Below are 20,079 nucleotides of genomic sequence, written 5' to 3'. Positions count from 1 at the left end.
CCTACAGCAAGACCTGAGCCCCACGTGGACCTTCTTGCCGCCCAGCAGCCTGAAGACAGAGCCCTCGAGACCTGGGGAGTGGACGTCAGAGGCCAACATCTTTCCCAAGACATCCGAAGAGGCCTGAAGACCATTCTTCCCACACTGCATCTCACCTGTGTCCTCCTCACCTCCACCGAGGAACAAGGTTCCTGTCCACACTGCCCAACCCCTTGCAAAAACCTCTCTGATGGCTAGATTAGCCGTCAGAAACCTCAGTCCATCCAGAACACCAATGGCCCTTTGGTTCACCCTGTAAGTGACCTCACAGGGGTTTCAGGCGCTGTGGGCAGTCCAGGTTATCCCACAGGTCCACTTTATAGAGCCAGGGAGCTAAGCCCACCTAAATTTATTACTTGCTTCAATTTGACCCTGCCCTGAGATGGGAAAACAAGATCTTGACTATCTGACGGAAGTCGGGGTCTGGCTAAGTAATGCTCAGCCTCTGTGCCAGAAATCCGTAGACAGTATCATTTGTGGGAGGGGCTGGTGCATATCCCCTGGTTACGCCTTCACCGGTGGAAGTTTGGGGACGCCCCTCATGCTTGGAAAACTTATTGCCTTGATAGCTGGAGAGCACAGTGCACTGAGTCCTGCGGTGCCCTTTTCTCCCTGCACAGCCAGACCCTGCACGGAGCACTGCCTTGTCGTGGGGAAGGGGCTCGCGCAACTCACTGAAGTTGTGAGCCATGCCTCTTTGGAAGGACTGATGCTGAAGCTGAAACTCCAATACTTTGGCCACCTGATGCAAAGAACTGACTCATTGAAAAAGACCCTGATGCTGAGAAAGACTGAAGGCAAAAGGAGAAGGGGATGACAGAGGATGAGATGGCTGGATGGTATCATTGAAGAAAGCCTTCCTCGGCGATCAATGCAAAGAAATAGAGGAAAACAACAGAATGGGAAAGACTAGAGATCTCTGCAAGAAAATTAGAGATACCAAGGGAACATTTCATGCAAAGATGGGCTCAATAAAGGACAGAAATGGTATGGACCTAACAGAAGCAGAAGATATTAAGAAGAGGTGGCAAGAATACACAGAAGAACTGTACAAAAAAGGTCTTCACAACCCAGATAATCACGATGCTGTGATCACTCACCTAGAGCCAGACATCCTGGAATGTGAAGTCAAGTGGGCCTTAGAAAGCATCACTACGAACAAAGCTAGTGGAGGTGATGGAATTCCAGTTGAGCTATTTCAAATCCTGGAAGATGACACTGTGAAAGTGCTGCACTCAATATGCCAGCAAACTTGCAAAACTCAGCAATGGCCACAGGACTGGAAAAGGTCAGTTTTCATTCCAATCCCAAAGAAAGGCAATGCCAAAGAATGCTCAAACTACCGCACAATTGCACTCATCTCACACGCTAGTAAGGTAATTCTCAAAATTTTCCAAGCCAGGCTTCAGCAGTACGTGAACCGTGAACTTCCAGATGTTCAAGCTGGTTTTAGAAAAGGCAGAGGAACCAGAGATCAAATTGCCAACATCTGCTGGATCATCGAAAAAGCAAGAGAGTTCCAGAAAAACACCTATTTCTGCTTTATTGACTATGCCAAAGCCTTTGACTGTGTGGATCACAATAGACTGTGGAAAATCCTGAAAGAGATGGGAATACCAGACCACCTGACCTGCCTCTTGAGAAACCTATATGCAGGTCAGGAAGCAACAGTTAGAACTGGACATGGAACAACAGACTGGTTCCAAATAGGAAACGGGGTACGTCAAGGCTGTATATTGTCCCCCTGCTTATTTAACTTATATGCAGAGTACATCATGAGAAACTCTGGGCTGGAAGAAGCACCAGCTGGAATCAAGATTGCCGGGAGAAATATCAATAACCTCAGATATGCAGATGACACCACCCTTATGGCAGAAAGTGAAGAACTAAAGAGCCTCTTGACGAAAATGAAAGAGGAGAGTGAAAAAGGTGGCTTAAAGCTCAACATTCAGAAAACGAAGATCAGGGCATCTGGGCCCATCACTTCATGGGAAATAGATGGGGAAACAGTGGAAACAGTGTCAGACTTTATTTTTCTGGCCTCCAAAATCACTGCAGATGGTGATTGCAGCCATGAAATTAAAAGATGCTTACTCCTTGGAAGGAAAGTTATGACCAACCTAGACAGCATATTAAAAAGCAGAGACATGACTTTGCCAACAAAGGTCCGCTAGTCAAGGCTATGGTTTTTCCAGTGGTCACGTATGAACGTGAGAGTTGGACTATAAAGAAAGCTGAGCACCGAAGAATTGATGCTTTTGAACTGTGGTGTTGGAGAAGACTCTTAAAAGTCCCTTGGACTGCAAGGAGGTCCAACCACTCCATCCTAAAGGAGATGGGTGTTCACTGGAAGGACTGATGTTGAAGCTGAAACTCCAATCCTTTGGCCATCTGATGGGAAGAGCTGACTCACTTGAAAAGACCCTGATTCTGGGAAAGATTGAGGGCAGGAGGAGAAGGGGATGACAGAGGATGAGATGGTTGGATGGCATCACCGACTCGAGGGACATGGGTTTGGGTGGACTCTGGGAGTTGGTGATGGACAGGGAAGCCTGGCGTGCTGCAGTCCACGGGGTTGTGAAGAGTTGGACACGACTGAGAGACTGAACAGCAACCAAACAGACTAGCTCACAGGTCAGTCCCATTGAGCCTCTGTAACCACCTTCTCAAGAACTTCCAGGTGTTCTTCCAGCAACAGCCACTTTGTTCACCAACCAAGGTGGTATCACTATTTTGCAATAGCTGCACATTCATAAATGCCTCTGGGGAAGCAGATACCCAATTGCATAAAAGTAAAGAGTAGGCACCCCGGTTACAGCAAATATCTCCTGACAACCTGCGGTCTTTTCACTTACAGTGAGTTCCCTACGCACAAACTTCCAAGTTGCAAACATTCAAAGGTGTGAACATGTACCTGGCTCCAGCAAGGAGCTGGAGCCTGTGCCATCAACCTCCCTGTCCCCTACTGCCGACGAGCCTTCAGCTGCACCATCCTCCACCTGCTGTCCCTCCGCCAGGCGGTGCCTCTTCTCGCCTGTGCACCCGAGGCAGCCGCCGTCCAGCTGTCGGGCTGCAGTGCTGTGCTTTCCAGGGTTCGGTCCTGTGGGATTGAAAATGCCGCTCTTTCTTATGTTTGCTATGTATTACTTGTGTGGAAAGTATTATAAACCTGTTACAGGGCAGTACTATATAGCTGATTGTGTTACGGGATACCTAGGCTAGCCCCTCCCAACTCCCCCCTTTTCCCTATAAAAGCAAGTTCCCTTCCTTATTCTCTGGATTTGCCTGCGGTTCACCCTGGTTCACATATTCTGAATAGTAATCTCTCTGCTCTTCCCAGATAAACTTGCTTCTGCTGGTGAAATAGCTGCCTATTGTATTGTTAAAGTTGACAAGTTACATCAGCTATATTAAAAAACAGCAATGTATTAATATGGCTGAATCAGCTGTCTTAAATTTCTCTTTACATTTTTTTACTTTTAACCTCCCTATATTTGTATTTATATTTAAAGAGTGTTTTGTTAACAAAGGCTTCCCTGGTGGTTCAGACAGTAAAAGCCTCTGCCTACAATGCGGGAGACCCTGGTTCAATCCCCGGGTGGGGAAGATCCCTGGAGAAGGAAATGGCAACCCACTCCAGTATTCTTGCCTGGAAAATCCCATGGACACGGGAGCCTGATAGGCTACAGTCCATGTGGTCACAAAGAGTCGGACACGACTGAGGACTTCACTTCACTTGTTAATGAAGAGTTGAGTCTTTGCTTCCTATCAAATCTAACAATCTCTGCCCTTTTCACTGGGGTTTATTCCATGTACATGTAAGTTTCCCACATGACTGAGTTTAAGTCTCCCACCTTGCTATTTGTTTTCCATGTGTCCTTTCTGATCCTCTATTCCTCCTTTCCAGACTCTTCAAGCTTTTTTGTGTTCCTTTTTATCTCCTCTATTGGATTTTTAAAAATTAATTAATGAATTTGACTGCAGTGGGTCTTTGTTGCCGCATGCAAGACCTTTGTTGCGGTCCACAAGCTTCTCTCTGGTGAAAGTGAAAGTCGCTCAGTTGTGTCTGACTCTTGGAGACCCCATAGATTATATGGTCCATGGGATTCTCCAGGCCAGAATACTGAGTGGGTAGCCATTCCCTTCTCCAGGGGATCTTCCCAACCCAGGGACTGAACCCAGCCTCCTGCTCTGCAGGCGGATTCTTCACCAGCGGAGCCACATAGTGGCACATGAACTCAGTTGTCCCACAGCTTGTGGGGTCTTAGTTCCCCAACCAGGGATCAAACTCACATCCCAAGCATGGGAAGGGGAACTCTTCACCCTGGACCACCAGGGAGGTGCCTCCGCTCTTGGATTTAGTTATAACTCTTCGTGTTACACTGTCGTATCTACTCTGGAGATAACGGCATGCATCCTGACTTCATCACACTCCACCTCAGATCTTTGAATTCTACCTATGACATAAATCCCACCACATTCTTACCATTTGTTTTTAAACGGTCAGTAATTTTCCAATGTGTTTTTTAAACTCATCTTTTATGCTTATATGGCCATCTATTTTCCAGTGGTCCTGATTCCTTTGCGAATATATGGACTTCTAACCGGGGTCTTTTCTCTTCATCCTGGAGAATTTTGGTAATTCTTACAGTGCAGCCCTTCTAGCCAGAATTTATTTTAGCTTTAACTTTTGGGAAAATGTCTTTATTTCACCTGCATTTTTGAAAGGCGTTTGACTGGATTTAGCACTCTGCGTCTTCTCCTTTCATCACCCTTCGGATGCCATTCACTTGCTGTCTCCTCCGCCAGCCCTGGGGGAGCCAACGTTCTACCGTTCCCCTCACAGGTATCTGTTTTCTGTTCCTCTGGATGCAATTTCTTGATTTTCTGCCTGCTTTCAAGACCCCTCTCTCCACGTTCGGTTTCCATCACCTCGACTGCAACGTGCTCAGATGCTCCTTCTTGGTCTTTGTGAGTTTTCTGAGCTCACTGGCCTCTTGGGATCCCTGGGCTAACTCATCAGTTTCAGGAAGTACTCACCATTGTTTCCTCAGCTGTTTCTCTGCTCTGTCCCTCTTCTCCCTCTGGAATGTCACCTGTGCATACTTCAGATAACCTGATACTGTCCTATGGGCCCTCTGTTCCCGTGGCGTGATGGCTGGTCTTCATGAGGATGTTCAGGATATGTGAACTAGGCCTTTTGGGGTTTTAAGCGAATGCCCAGAAGGGATGTCCACCAAGGCCGCTGGCTAGGCTGGCTGGAATCCTCCAGCACCGTGTGACCTCTGAACTCTCTGCTCCCTGGGAGCTGCTGTCTCCTGGGCCTCGTGGTGTCTCGCCCTAAATGTGTCCAGTTGAGGGTCTGGCCAGGTACCTGACAGGGAACCTTCTCTAGCATTAAGGAATTCCCCTTCCATCTGGTACCGATCCACGGATTGCAGCCGTCTCAGCAGCCATGCTCTCCGCTCTGTTTCCTCTGCCCAGGAAGCTGGTCATCTCCACTGGACTGGACTTCCCTGGGCTGTATTTGCACACCACCCCTCCAGCAAGAAGCCAAGATAAACACGGAGGTCACCCTGAGGGCAGCCCTTGGCTCGAGGCCCCATGGCCCCAAACTACATTGCTGGGACTTCCCTGGTGGCCCAGTGGTTAAGACTCCATGCTCCCAACACAGGGGGCCTGAGTTTGATCCCCGGTTAGGGAACTAAGATCCCACATGCTGCAACCGAGAGCCTGCGTGCCACCCCAAAGACCCCACATGGGCAATGAAGGCTCGGCGCAGCCGGATAAACCAAAACAAAGCAAAGCACCATGAGCTGCCCACTTCCCGCTGGGCCCGCCCCGAGCACAGGTCCCAGCCTCCCCTTCTTTCCCCAGGCCAGTGACATTCAGTCCCATTCAGGCTGACATTCCATCTGACGCCCCTTCTCCTTTCATTCTGAGCCCTCCCCAAGACTCAGGAATTAAACAATGGCCTTTGTTTGGAGGAAAGCAACATTCAGCGAAAAGTCTCCAGAAAGGTCTCAAAATACAAAGATTATATAATCTGGCAATAGGACAAAGGCTTCTAAGCAGAGGAATGCATCCTGTTGAAGGCCTAATGCAACGTGAGAAATAGAAACCGGGAGAGCTGTTGGCTTGCGTTGCACTTTAACAAGGCAGAAACCCTCCGGACAACTGCACCCTAGTGGAGGAATGGCAATAACAAATGGCAATTCAAAGCAACTCTGCAATTCGTAACAGAAAAACAGAAAATATAGATCTGTTTCAGCTGGAGACTGAGAGTGTGTGTGTGTGTGGGGGGGGGGGGGGGTAATATTCCCAATCTACCAGCTCAAGTTAAGGTTGGGACTGAAAGTTTATCACAAAGAATCTCTAACATGGAAAGCAGTGACCATTTCGCAGCTTTAACAATTCGTTGTATGCTATTCTGGGGTTTCCCTGGTGGCTCCGTGGCTCATCGGCTCCACTTGCCGATGCAGGACCCTGGGTTCGATCCCTGGGTCGGGAAGATCCCCTGGAGAAGGGAGTGGCAATCCAGTGCAGTATCTTGCCTGGAGAATCCCATGGACAGAGGAACCTGGCGGGCTACAGTTCTTGGATCACAATGAGTCAGACACGACTGAGCACACAGGCAGGCATGCACATGCAACCTTAGACCAACTCTAGGTGCTTCCAGATATTTCTGAGTGAATGTGTATAACACAAATCTTTAGGCAGCGCTCACAGCAGGCTTCTCTTCAGGCACCACACACAGACTCTTCCCTGGTTCCCTGTTGACCTGAGTTCTTATCCTGCCACTGTGCTGACTGTCTTCACAAATCTTGTTTAACTTGGAAAATGCGTCTCTAAGAAGCATTTTATCGTCACATCTGGCTCTCGGGACCATCAGCTTACCAAGTCCACTCACGCCTGCCAATGTTTCCACAAGCTTTATTTCAGAAATTCGGTAATCTTTGGCTTCGAAACACGTGTACAGAAGATTTTTAACATAAGGAGCCCTGCCCGCATTGTTATGTTTAAATAAATGTATGCAACTGTTAAATTCTGTGCTTCTGGGGTTTTTGTTTTCCACAGCTGCCTGGGCAGACTCCCAGTCAGGAAATAAGGTCAGTGAAACAGCTGCAACCATGAAAAAGGGGCCAACAGCCACGAGCGAGAACCAAAGGAAAGGCTTGATGCTGTACTAGAGAGATCTCGAGGAGGCAGCAACTCGATGTAAGATGTCCAGTGTGAGACTTCCATGCAACGCTATTTTTTTTTTTTTAAGATTTTTTACGTGGACCATTTTTAAAGTCTTTAACTTGTTACAATAATGTTTCTGTGTAATGTTTTGTTTTTTTCCCCCGCGCACTGAGGCATCTGGGATCTTAGCCCCTCTACCAGGGACTGAACCGCCACCCCCTGCACTGGGAGGAGAAATCTTAGCCACTGGACCACCAGGGAAGTCCCCGGTGTCCCTTAAAGGCTCAGAAAATCACAAATATGTTGGCAATGCTTCATGGATATGTGTACGTATGTAAAATGACTCATGTGTAATGTAACATTTATCTGAAAACATGCTAAGTTCTGAGGCTAATAAACACTCGGGTGGTGGAGTGGAAGAAATTTAACATTTTCTTCTTGGAAAGCAGCCAAAGTGTTTATGCGACCCCATTGACAGCAGCCCACCAGGCTCCTCTGTCCATGGAATTCTCCAGATAAGGACACTGGAGTGGGTTGCCATTTCCTTCTCCAGGGTATCTTCCCAACCCAAGGATCAAACCCAGGTCTTTCCTGCATTGCAGGCAGATTCTTTACTATCTGAGCCACCAGGGAAGCCCTAATTTTGTTCTAATCTCAACCCTGCTCCTATCTAGTCGTGTAAACATAAGTAAATCGTTGAAATAACCCTCTGTGCTCCCAGCACAGGGGGCCCGGTTTCCAACCCTGGTCAGAGATCTAGGTACCACATGCCACAACTAAGACCCAGCACAGCCACAAAAAAAAAAATAAATAAATAAAAAGAAAAAAGAAATAACATGACTTGTCTTAGTTTCCTTGTTGGAAACCAAACGATTTCTCAGATTTCTGCTATTTTATCCACCCCCAGGCCTACAAGTCTGTAATTCTCTGGGAACTTGATGTATTTATTTCAGATAATTACATTCTTTTAGCTGAGTGCTATAGACTACAATCAGAGAAGGCAATGACAACCCACTCCAGTACTCTTGCCTGGAAAATCCCATGGACGGAGGAGCCTGGTGGGCTGCAGTCCAGGGGGTTGCTAAGAGTCGGACACGACGGAAGCGACTTAGCAGCAGCAGCAGCAGCATAGACTACAATGAAAGACTGGTTGGTAGGAAACACTCTTCCCGGGTCAAGGCTCATGTTTAGAGAAGACAAAACAGGAAGCCCATGTCTGACTCAGTGTCCCCGTTACATTCTTACTGTCAAATCTAACGTTTTAAATTTTAAGTCGGATGCTCTGAGGTTAGTCATATGATGACCTAATTTATAAATGACTTTATTTCATGCTTAAACATTCCTACACAGACCCTCACATGGGCAAGTATCAGCCTTGCTCATTCAGTCGTGTCTGACTCTTTGCGACCCCATAGACGGCAGCCCTCCAGGCTCCTCTGTCCATGGGATTCTCCAGGCAAGAGTACTGGAGTGGGCTGCCATGTCTTCCTCCAGGGGATCTTCCCAACCCAGGGATCAAACCCACGTCTCTACGATTTGCCAGCTGGGTTCTTTACCCCTGAGCCACGAGGGAAGCCCGGCGCACTCTTCATTTAGAACCATATCCTCATTTATGACGGCTACCCAATAGGCTAGTCAGAAACACCGTGAGCCTTCATGTTTATCTTTTCATTCTTAAAGATTCTTAAATGTGGACGGCATGACTTCTCAGCACTGAAGGCAAGGCAACCCCCACGCTTGCCCTGTTTTCCCTGCCTGGCGTAAGCATTTATACCCGGCAGCACTGTGGAGCAACGTGCCTCTAAACGTGGAGGCTTTCAACAGTCAACAGTCATCATTCGCCGCAGCTGAGCAGCCGTGAGGGGCCAGCTTGCCCGATTCATCTAGTTATGAGGTTGGCAGTGGGCTTGGTCCCTAGAGGCCCCACTGGCAGGTCTGGCATAAACCTGACATCAGCGAGGCTCCAGCCTTGCCCTTAATCACCCAGCTGGCCAGCCTGGGCTTGTCCAGGTGCAAGCGGAAGGGTGCTTGGCAGCAAGAGAGGGCGAGCCCAGCTCCGGGCGCCCGCCCTGTCCCCCTGCCAGCATCGCATGACTGTGTTCCCCTGACCAAAGGGGCGCGTGACCAAGCCCACAGTCCGCGCAGGACAAGGGCCGTCTTGCAGAGTCTGCCCCACGCTCCCTTCCATTTTCGCTCTGGCCTAATGTCTCTTGCAGACATGTTCAACATTCCATCCCGTTCTGACGGTTCCTCCGTCATCTTGCGGTTGGATGGGGTTTGTTCTCCAGAGTGTGGGGTGGGGAGACAAGCCTTCTTCTGACCATCAGGGTGCATGTGCTGGCTGCAGCCCTGACCTCCAGCTCTTCGGAAGACAGGCCCCGAGTCTGTGGACGAGGAGGATGCGGCCAGAACGCCCAGGCCGGGGCTCCACCCACTCACCCGGCCAAGCTCCACCCCTGGACTGCCGTGTCTTACGCAGAGTTGGCTGCCAGGGGCTTCCCTGGCAGTGGCTGAGACTCTGTGCTCCCAGAGCAGGGGGCCCAGGTTCAATCCCTGGTCAGGAAACTAGATCATGAAGGCCACACCTAAAGGTCCCACACACTGCAGATAAGACCTGGCACAGCCAAAGGAAAACAAGCAAAAACCAAAGGTCAGCTGCCAGCCCCCAGTCTCACTGGATGGAAACAGAACTCTCGCATCCAAGAACGTCCAGGTGCGTCCAGGTGCGAGGGCAGAATCTCCACCTCCTCACGGGAGCCAGCCTCACCACCCCATGTCTCCTGCAGAGATGGACTGCAGCATTGCTCCAACTTGTCCCGAGCTGCCTGGGTACAGCGGGAGCTGTCCACCTGTAACAGTGAGGTATTTCCTCGCCTCTGACGTGCTTTAGCCGACGCGATGTCAGCGGAGGAAACGCAAGCAGAGGCTTGGAGGTGCTCACGTGGCTGGACTGCCGACTCTGCCTCTGAACGGAGGAGAACGCTCCTGGCCAGGCTGTTGGTCCAGGGAAGCCGCGGGGCCTGCGAACAGAGCTGCCCTTAAAGGGGGCCCTCAGCTCAGCCAGCCGGGCCAGGAGAGCCACCCGGCCACGCTGGGCATTGTCTTAAGCCGCTGAGTTGTGAGGCAGTTTGTTGAACAGCAGTGTTATGGTCATTAAAAATGGAGTTTGTGAGTGCTGGTAACACCCTCAGGGGCCCCAGTGAAAAGATGACCTACTTTCTGGCTTGGAACACGCCCCTCTCAGCCCAGGCTGGAGCCTCTGGGGTCACAGCTGACCGCAGGGTTCCGCCTGGGAGCAGCCAGGAGCCCCAGAAGGCTGTGGGCTTCCTTTATTCCTTCCACTCTCTCAGTCTCCATCACTCCCAGCCTCTAATAAATCACCCCTGCTTGGCACAGCGCTAAAGACACAGGAGTGCCTTCGTACCTATTGTTTGAGTAAATTAATCAGCGAACGCATTGCAAGGCCATTTTCTGAAAGTGTCACGTGAGTTAGAAGGTCCACCATTGATGGCATGTGATGCAGCTAAATATATCCCTGACATTGTGGAAAAGAAACAAAATTATATTTTCGGGGAATCTGATGGTGACCGCACCTCGTTTAACATCTAGCTCTCGGAGTCCAGCACTGACGTCAGCTGTAGGGGTGGCTGGACTGGGACACTCGCTGCCCTCCGGCCCTTCTGAAGTCAGTTCTAAGAGAGACCTGCTCGGCCGAAAAGAATTTTGTGAGTGCTGTGTGCTCAGCCGTGTCTGACTCTTAGCCACCCGAGGACTGTAGCCCACCAGGCTCCTCTGTCCAAGGGAATCTCCGGGCAAGAGTCCTGGAGTGGGTAGCCCTGCCCTCCTCCAGGGGACCTTCCCAACCCAGGGATCGAACCTGAATCTCCAGCACTGGCAGGGATTCTTTACCACCGAGCCACCTGGGGAGCCCAGAAGAACTGCGTTCCTGCACTAACGCAGTTGCTGCATCACTCAGCAGGGCTGAAGCTGCCTGCTCCACCGCGGCGCTCCTCGGCACGTGTAAGACGCTAACTAACGAGCACATTGTAAAGCTCTGAGGGTGGGAGCAGTGCACCGCCTGTCCTGGGCCAACTTGGCCCCGGGACGCTGAGAACCTCTTGTGCCTAGGGCATTGGCATGATTGACAGCAGCCCACGGAACGGCTGCAGAGTTTCTGCTCATTCTCAGTGACCTCCCCAGCACTGAATCACCCTGGCAGTTACATTTCTATTCCACCTTCCTGGCCCTGAACTGACCACCCTGGCGGCCCTTTTTACGGCCGCGGCACACAGGAAGGGCTGGAAAGGATGGGGGAGGAATGGGTAAGAAGCCACAAAACAGGTCAGAAATAATTAGTGAAAACACTTCTCGAGCGGAACAAATCTCCCAGGCCTATGAGGCAACAATCTGATATCCATGCCGTGACACTGGGTCTTGGACCAGCGGCTGGAGCCACACTAACAAGGAAAGCTCTGAAGTGCTCGGGGGGTTCAGGGGCTGGCACAGGCTAAGGTTACAAGATACCCTTTCACTCACGGTGGCGACAAGCTGTATCCTGCGTTTCACAGCCTGGTTGCTGCTGCATAGACTTAGGGCAAGACAGGCGTGCACAGGTTCAACAGAGCACAGCACACCTGTCCCCAGAAGCCACAGAGTTGCAGTGAGTTCCCTGCGGACCAGAGGGCGCCATGGAGCCAATGGTGGTAAATTACAGCTCCCACCCCTACCCCAAACTGCTACACGTGAACACCAGCGAGTAAATGATATCCAGACAGGTCCCTGTTTTTCTCAACTGTTCTCTGCTTAGGGTCGTTTTAAAACAAACACAAAGATTAAAAACAAGAATGAAAACACCTGTAGCCCTCCCCCCTCCCCCGGTCGTCCAGAGGTCACTGGAATGGCGGACATGATCGTGGACCCAGGCGGGTTAGGTCCTGAGCTTGCATGTGTGGAAAAAGTCAGGCATCCAAACACACAGAAAACACCTTGTTTGTGTGTGAGCACTCAGTCGTGTCCGACCCTCTGCGGCCCCATGGACTGTGGCCCGCCAGGCTCCTCTGTCCATGGAATTTTCCAGGCAAGAATACTGGAGTGGGTTGCCATTTCCTCCTCCAAGGGATCTCCCCAACCCAGAGATCGAACCAGTATCTCTTGCCTCTCCCGCATTGGCAGGTGGATTCTTTACCACTGAGCCAGCTGGGAGGCACATTTCCTCCAAGGAGCATGACCTAGCTTATGCGTGCAGTGCCTGCCCCCAGTGACAACACCCAGGCATTTTCCGCCAAAAGAAAAGTACCCCTGCCCAGTGACACACCAGGTAACTCACCCAGATGGAAAGGCACGTCTGGATCTTAGAATACTCAGGACTGCAAAATTACTTGGTTTTCCCAAAATAGCATGTTGGAGCTTTTTGCAATTCTAAATAAAATTACAAAGAGATTATCTTGGAAACCTGTCAAAATGACTCTAAAATTGAAGTAAAATAGTTATATAATGGTAGTCAAGAGATATTGAAAAACAAGAGAAACTTATCCCAACATGAGCTTGAAAAGAGAGAGCAGTCCTCAGTGAGATCGCTTAAACTATAACCTACTATTATTGCTCAATAAACCATCTCCTGTAGCCTGCCTTGACTACCTGCTCCCCCTCCAAGGCTCACACAGCTTAGAGAAGGCATGGCAGGACTCCCGAAAGACAAGGCTCACGTAGCTTAGGGAAGGCTGGCAGGACTCCCAAAAGGTAACACCTTGAACGTTCGGGTCTCTATAGCAACAGCTGCTTCAGTGGTTTCTCAGGAACAGGGAACCGGTCTTTCCCAGTTCGAACGGGTCAAGGTCACAGACCACTCGACTGGGCCTGTGCGAGTGTTTGACAGATGATGTCTGACATCAAAACTCCACCCTCGGATCATGCTGACGCTGCTGCCTTCTGAACCAATTCCCATGGAGAAGCCTGAAACCCAGCTACACCTGCAGGGACCGCTGACGACCCCTCCATTCCCTGCCTCTCCCACTGCTCCCTGCATCTCCAATCACCCTAGATTCTCCACTCACCCTAGATTCTCCACTCATAAGTGTCCTGAACCCCTCACCTGCAGGGACTCATATCTGAGACTGGTTCTCCCGTGTTCTCACTTGCTGCCTTCCAAATAATCCGTTTTTCTGCGGCAAAACTCAGTATCTCAGCATCTGACTTGCTGCCTGTCAAGCCAACAAAAAACCAGGTTCCGTAACAAGTTAAAGAGCGACACGGGGACTTCCTTGGTGGCCCAGTGGCTAAGACTCCACGCTCCCAATGCAGGGGGCCTGGGTTCAATCCCTGGTCAGGGAATGAGATCCCACATGCTGCACCAAGAGGTCACAGGCTGCAAGGACGAGTTCACGTGATGCAGCAAAGATCAAAGGTCCTGCGTCATGACCGAGGTCACGACCGAGACTTGGGACAGCCAAATGAAGAGAAGGAGAGAGGGGGAGGGACGGGGGATGGGACGGGGCAGTGAGAGAGGAAGAAGGAGCACTACAAAGTTGCATGAGGTAAAGCAGAATGCTACTGAGACAGGATAAACAGATCTCCTGGTAGGAAGAAAAAGAGCATAGAAATGCACAGAAGTAAGCAAGGAGAGGTGGTACGGGAAAAAGTCAGAATTTCCAAGCAGACACTGCAGAGCGAGCGTTCAGGGCAGGACTGGCACAACCAGCTCAACACTGAGTAAAACACAAGATAAACACGATGCCACATCGCTCGTTACAGCAAAACAAACCCCGAGCAGGTTAGCATGTCAAGATTTTTAAAACAGAAACCCATAAACACACAAGAAACCCTGATGCAATTTTAAATGATCTTGCGACAGAAAAAACATTTCTAATCACGTTGCAAAGCCCAGTAAAGAACGAAAAGCTCTTTTTAAAAGTCCATAACGCTGAAAGACAACAGGAGAGGGCGCGGGGACGTTTGTAAAGCGTATTTGTAACATGCTTTTCCTACAGGAAAGGTAATTTAATAGCATTTATGTCTGAAACCTCAAATAAACCAATAATAAAGCAAACTTACAAAAGGAAAAACAAAGAAGTTGAACAAGAAAAAGGCCTACAAACAGGCAAGAGGAAAAGATGTTCAATTTTGGTAACGATCCCAGAAAATAAAAACAGGGCAGGATTTCCTGCCTAACAAAACCGCGCAGACGAGTGTGTCTGTCTCCAAGAGCACACGGCCCTGGGCTCAGGACAAGGCTTGTCCAAAGGGCGCTGTGCTTATCTGTTTGGCACCTTGACCAGTTCACTACGCGCACATACACATTTTCCATAAACAACATTTTCAAAAGAGAAAACAGTTAGGAATGAGCAGGTAAGAAAAGCCAGGCCAGACTGTGGACTGAGGCTCCCTGTGGAGCGAACAGGGAGCCCAGAGAGTGATGCAGCGGCAGGCGGGCAGCCCGGGTGCGACCAGGGCGGCCTTTCAAACAGCGGTGGGAGAGCCTCCGCCGGGCAGGGAAGAGACGGCAGCGCTCCTCTCACTGCGACTGATTATTGGTGTTAAACTTCCTGACTTTCATAATCACGGTGTGGATGTTAAATAAAATCCTGTCCTTCGGATCCTATGAGCAAATGTTTAGGGGCAAAGGATATCTGGAATTTCCTCCCAAATATTCAGAAAAAAAATAAAACTATATGTGAAATTAAAAATATAAAATATATATTTATATATGCCTGTGTGCTAAGTTGCTTGCTCAGTTGTGTCTGACTCTTTGCAACCCCGTGGACTGTAGTCCGCCAGGCTCCTCTGTCCGTGGGATTCCCCAGGCAAGAATACTGGAGTGGGTTGCCATGCCCTCCTCCAGGGGATCCTCCCGACCTAGAGACTGAACCCAAGTCTCCTGCGGCTCCTGTATTGCAGGCGGATTCTTTACCACTGAGTCACTGGGAAAGCCCCAAGTTGTATGTATATAAATATATAATTGTATTTATTTTGGGGCTTCCCTGGCGGCTCAGGGATAAAGAACACATGTGAGCATGTGTGTGAGAGTGTGTGTGTGTGCGTGTGTGTGAGTGTGTGTGTGTGTGTGTGTGTGTGAGTGTGTGTGTGAGTCTGAGTGTGTGTGTGTGTAAGTCTTGACAGAGAGAAAGTAAACAGGACAGAGGTGACAGGTAAACGAGAGTGCAATGCAGTGTTCTCGTGACTGTTTTGCATGCTTGAAGTTCTCTCAAAATAAAAGGAAAAACAGAAACAGTCCCCCAGGTAGAAAGCCAGCGGGATGAGACCACCAGCCCTGCTCAGGAGTCAGGTCTGATACAGCTCCTGAGGACTCGCAGAAATTGGCTGTCGTCGGCACAGACTGTCACCTTGAAGTGATCCTGGCCAAACCTCTGGACTGTGTTTCCCAGCTGGATAGATTACAAGTGCTTTTTAAGGGTGGTGAGGCTCTCTAGTGGCCAACTTGCGCTTCCCTCTCTAAGCAAATAAATAAATGCAAATTCGATCAAACCAGTTTTGTTTTCTTTTCTAAAATAAATTACAGAAATGGTCCGAAGTATTGATGCTGTCAGTCTGTGCTGTGGAGAGACTCTTGAGAGCTGCTTGGACTGCAAGGAGATCCAGCCAGCGCATCCTGAAGGAGATCAGCCCTGACTGTTCATTGGAAGGACTGAGGCTACAATACTTAGGCTACTTAGGCTACTAAGCACCTTTTAAGCTACTAAAGCGCCAATACTTTGGCCACCTGATGCGAAGAGCCGACTCATTGGAAAAGACCCTGATTTGGGGAAAGATTGAAGGTGGGAGAAGAAGGGGCCAACTGAGGACAAGATGGATGGATGGCATCATCGACTCGACGGACATGCGTTGGGACAAGCTCCGGGAGATGGTGAAGGACAGGGAAGGCTGGCGTGCTGCAGTCCATGGTCTCAAGGAGTCGGACATGACTTAGTGAGTGAACAGCAACAAGCTTCACTTCCTTTTCTAAAGTAAATTAGAGAAATGGTCCTCAGCCCAGTGTGTCTTGATTTTGGCAAAGTTTTGGAGAAAGCTGTTTATGACATAGGGGCTTCCCAGGTGGCTCAGTGGTAAAGAATCCACCTGCCGATGCAGGAAATGTAGGATACACGGGTTCAATTCCTGGAAGAGAGCATGGCAACCCACTCCAGTATTCTTACCTGGAGAACCCCATGGACAGAGGAGCCTGGTGGGCTACAGTCCACAGTGATCACAGAGTCGGAACAGGACTGGGCGACTAACACTGCCTTTTATACTTAAAAGGGGAGGGAGTAAAGTCCTGCTTCCAGCCCTTATGAAGGGGGAAGGGTTCATGTCGCCCTTTCTGTAGCCGTTCACCGGTCAGTCAGCTGGCAAGGATGTTTTCTAAGCTAAACTACATAATTTTAGCCTAATGCTCATTTCCTGGCCAGGCAGGGTTCCCAGAGACGGGCCATGATGCATCACTTAAGCTTCTAGGCAACATCCCTTCAGCGATTACCTTTTAGCCAAAGAGATAGAAAACAAAGGTTAAAAGAAACAGACCCAACACGGAGCCAGATTAGTCCTTCCCCATTACAGACACTGTCTTCATATTCACATGGTGTCTCCTGCGGTGTCTGTCTCCAAATTCCTCCTCCTTAAAAGGATGCCAGTCATGCTGGATGGGAGCCCACCCTAATGACCTCATCCTAACCGGATTAGCCCCGCACTGACCCTATCTCAGTGTTGATGAGGCAGCTGGTAAAGCAGTCGTGGACCGGGGGCGGGGGTGTCCAAGGCCAGCTCCCTCAAATATCCACGTGCCCCCCGGTCATTCACCACCGGCCAGCCTGAGACTCAGTGCACTCCTGGTGGCGTGAGCGTTAGATGGGGAAACGGGCAAAGGCTTCGTGCAAACGGCAAGCCCACGTCAGCCCCCTGACCTCAGGCAGCCCCAGGCAAATCCCACGACTTTTTTCTTTTTATTAAACTTTTTATTTTAAATCAGAGTATAGCCGATTAACAATGTTACAACAGTTTCAGGTGGACAGCAAAGGGACTCAGCCATACATGCATCCATTCTCCCCAGAACTGTTCGTTTTGATATAATTTCAAACTTACAGGAAAGTTCTAATAGAAGTACAAAAACTCTCATAGACCCTTTACCAGATTCTTTGTCACAACACACCCTCTTCATTTACCCTATTAGAATATATAATACTGTTTTGCATATTTTAAACAAGACACCGCCCATGAGCTGGAGCTGGCCGGGTGGAGACAGGGTCTGCAGGCAAGATCCAACGTCACTTCTTCACAGTCATCTTAATCACTTTTGGAGACAGGGGGCTACTCATTTACAAATCCAACTGTGTGCTAATTCAGTAAACATACTTAGGAGGTTTCCACACTCTTCCAGATAAGTGCAGCCATGCAGTCCTTGAAGAGGTTCTCCACGGCCTCCTTCTAGAGCGTGTCTTCGCAGACCCCCAGCTACCCCTCAATCAGCAGGAGGGCCTCACACTTACTTTCCAGGAAGAGCCACTTTCTCTGCACCCGGCAAAGACAGCCAGGCTCCTGTCTCCACGTTGGCTTCTGTTCCTCCCCCTTCTCCAGCCTCGATCCTGCAGGCCTCTCTCCCCTCTAACACGTGGATCCTCCCCTTCGCAAGGGTGTCTTGGCTTGTGCCTTTGTACAGAGTAAAGCTCCTACCCTAACACGTCCTCATTTACCCTGAGCTCCCCCTCTGCCCATCAGCGTTTCCCAGGTGTGCCACACGGACCACAGTCACGGCACAGGCCCAGGGTCGCAAAGCCAAGCGCAGTTAGGAAATGCAGGAATCATCTTTCCTGCAGGAATCATCAGAGCCTTTAATTCTCCAAAAATATTGGGTCTGAAATGCACTCCCCATGCTGTTCTAACACAGGTTCAGAACTCCATCTTTTGGAACGTCTCGAGGGAGAACGTCCGCTTTCACGAGTGCTGGTCAGCACGCAGTGTCTCTGGGTCCAGCTGGTGTGGGACGGACACAGCCGTCTGTCCAGCAAATCCTCTTCCCTTCCTCTTGGTCACAGCGCTGGACTCGGTTTCCCAGCCTCCCTCTCAGCGAGCTGTGACCACGTGGCCTCCATCTTCCCAGCGTGAGATGTGCCTTCTCCAGCCCCGACCCCCCAAACCTGCTGTGTGCTCGCTCCCACACGCTGTCCCTCTGGCTGGAGTTGGACCCCCAGCGGACGCGACTCAACACCGCCGCCACAGGGCGGGTGTCTGAACAGCCAACGGGCGGAGGAGCCCCTGGACGACGCACACGCCTGCCGGGCCGCCGCAGAAACGGGAGGTGCGCGTGCCCATCCGTGCCAAGCCCTGGGCTGCTGCGGCCGGTTCTTGCCGCCACCCAGCCCCCATGCCGCGCATCCTCATCTTCTGTTATCCGGCCTCCGCTCCCCACCTGCCACAAGACGACCACCATGTGCCCATGATGTTTCCGCCAGGTCCTGGGGTCCGACTTGGGTTCTTAGTTCTTCCCATAGCCCGACCCTCCTCCCAGCACTTCCTCCTGGCTGGCATCCGCAGCCAGATTCCGTTTCCATCACTTCGATTCTCAGAATATTTTCTCCTGTCCCTCCATCTCCACCCCCAGCTTGGGTGTGTCCCTGTCCTTGGCTTCTCTCCCTGACGCGGCTTCATCTCTGATCTCGTGGTGTCTACCATCTCATCCAAGGAAGCAGAAGCAGAAAGGAGAATTTAACTGTCACCTCACCAGGGCATATTCTTCCAGGAAAGAAGCTTGTTTTGTTCACAGCTGTTTATTAGCCTCTAGTTATGCCTGGCACAGAATAGATGCTCAATGAACATCATTCATTTTTCTTTATTTATGTATTTATTTTTATTTATGGTGTGCAGGGTCTTCGTTGCTGCCCGGGGCTACCTCTGGCCGCAGCGAGCGGGAGTTTCTCTTCGTTGCGGCAGCCTCTCTTTGCGGAGCACAGGCTCTGGGCGTGCGGGCTTCAGCAGCAGTGGCCCCCAGGGCTTAGTTGCTCTGCAGGTGGGATCTTCCAGGACCAGGGATTGAACTTGCATCCTCTGCACTGGCAGGCGGGTCCTGCGGCTGCAGCACCAGGGAAGTCCAGTGTCTGTTAAATGACCAGACAAATGTCGGCCCTATGGACTCTACCCCCCGGGTCTCCTCTGTCCTTGGGATTCTTCATGCAAGAATACTTCAGTGGGTTGCCATTCCCTGCTCAAGGGCGTCTTCCCGCCTCCCCGGGGAGAATCACAGCTACATCCGTTAAGTCCCCTGCATTGGCAGGCAGGTTCTTTACCACTAGCGCCACCTGGGAAGCTCCACTAGACAAATGAACAGACGTAAAGGGAGGCGTTACTTTTCCGGTGTCAAAGCCCAGTTAGCCCCAGTGATGGAGAAGGACAAAATCCAGAGCTCAGCTGGGAGTTTAGAGAGGAATCGAGATCTCGGGGTGTCACTGGGGAGGCAGGGCGCTGCCCAACACCACTTTCTCGTGCAATGTGGCGTGTGGGTCTCTGCCGCCAGCGGGCGCCAGCAGGGGGAAGGAAAGGGCTGGGGCATGAGCATGGAAGAACGTTTCAGGAGAGGAGCCATGTGAGCAGTGGGGGGAGGACACAGAACAGGAGAGCAAAAGCCCTGTTCCCTGCAGAGCCGACTGCTTTTGAAAAATTCCACGTCTGGCCGTCCTTGCAGCGGAGGGTCTGCTACATGCCAGCCACTGCGGCGCCCTGGGGACACACGGCTGAGAGCGGCCACTCTGTGCCCAGAGAAGCCCACCACCCAGCAGCACGTCGGACCCAAACCACGACCATGAGGCCATGCGCTAAACGCTACCTGCCAACAGCAGGGCGGGACGGCCCTGGGCACACAGGGCGGTGTCGGTC

The sequence above is a fragment of the Bubalus bubalis genome, chromosome 21, assembly GCF_019923935.1.
Source record: "Bubalus bubalis isolate 160015118507 breed Murrah chromosome 21, NDDB_SH_1, whole genome shotgun sequence".
Lineage (NCBI taxonomy): Eukaryota > Metazoa > Chordata > Mammalia > Artiodactyla > Bovidae > Bubalus > Bubalus bubalis.
The sequence above is the reverse complement of the archived record's forward strand: the minus strand, read 5'-3'. Positions refer to the sequence as shown.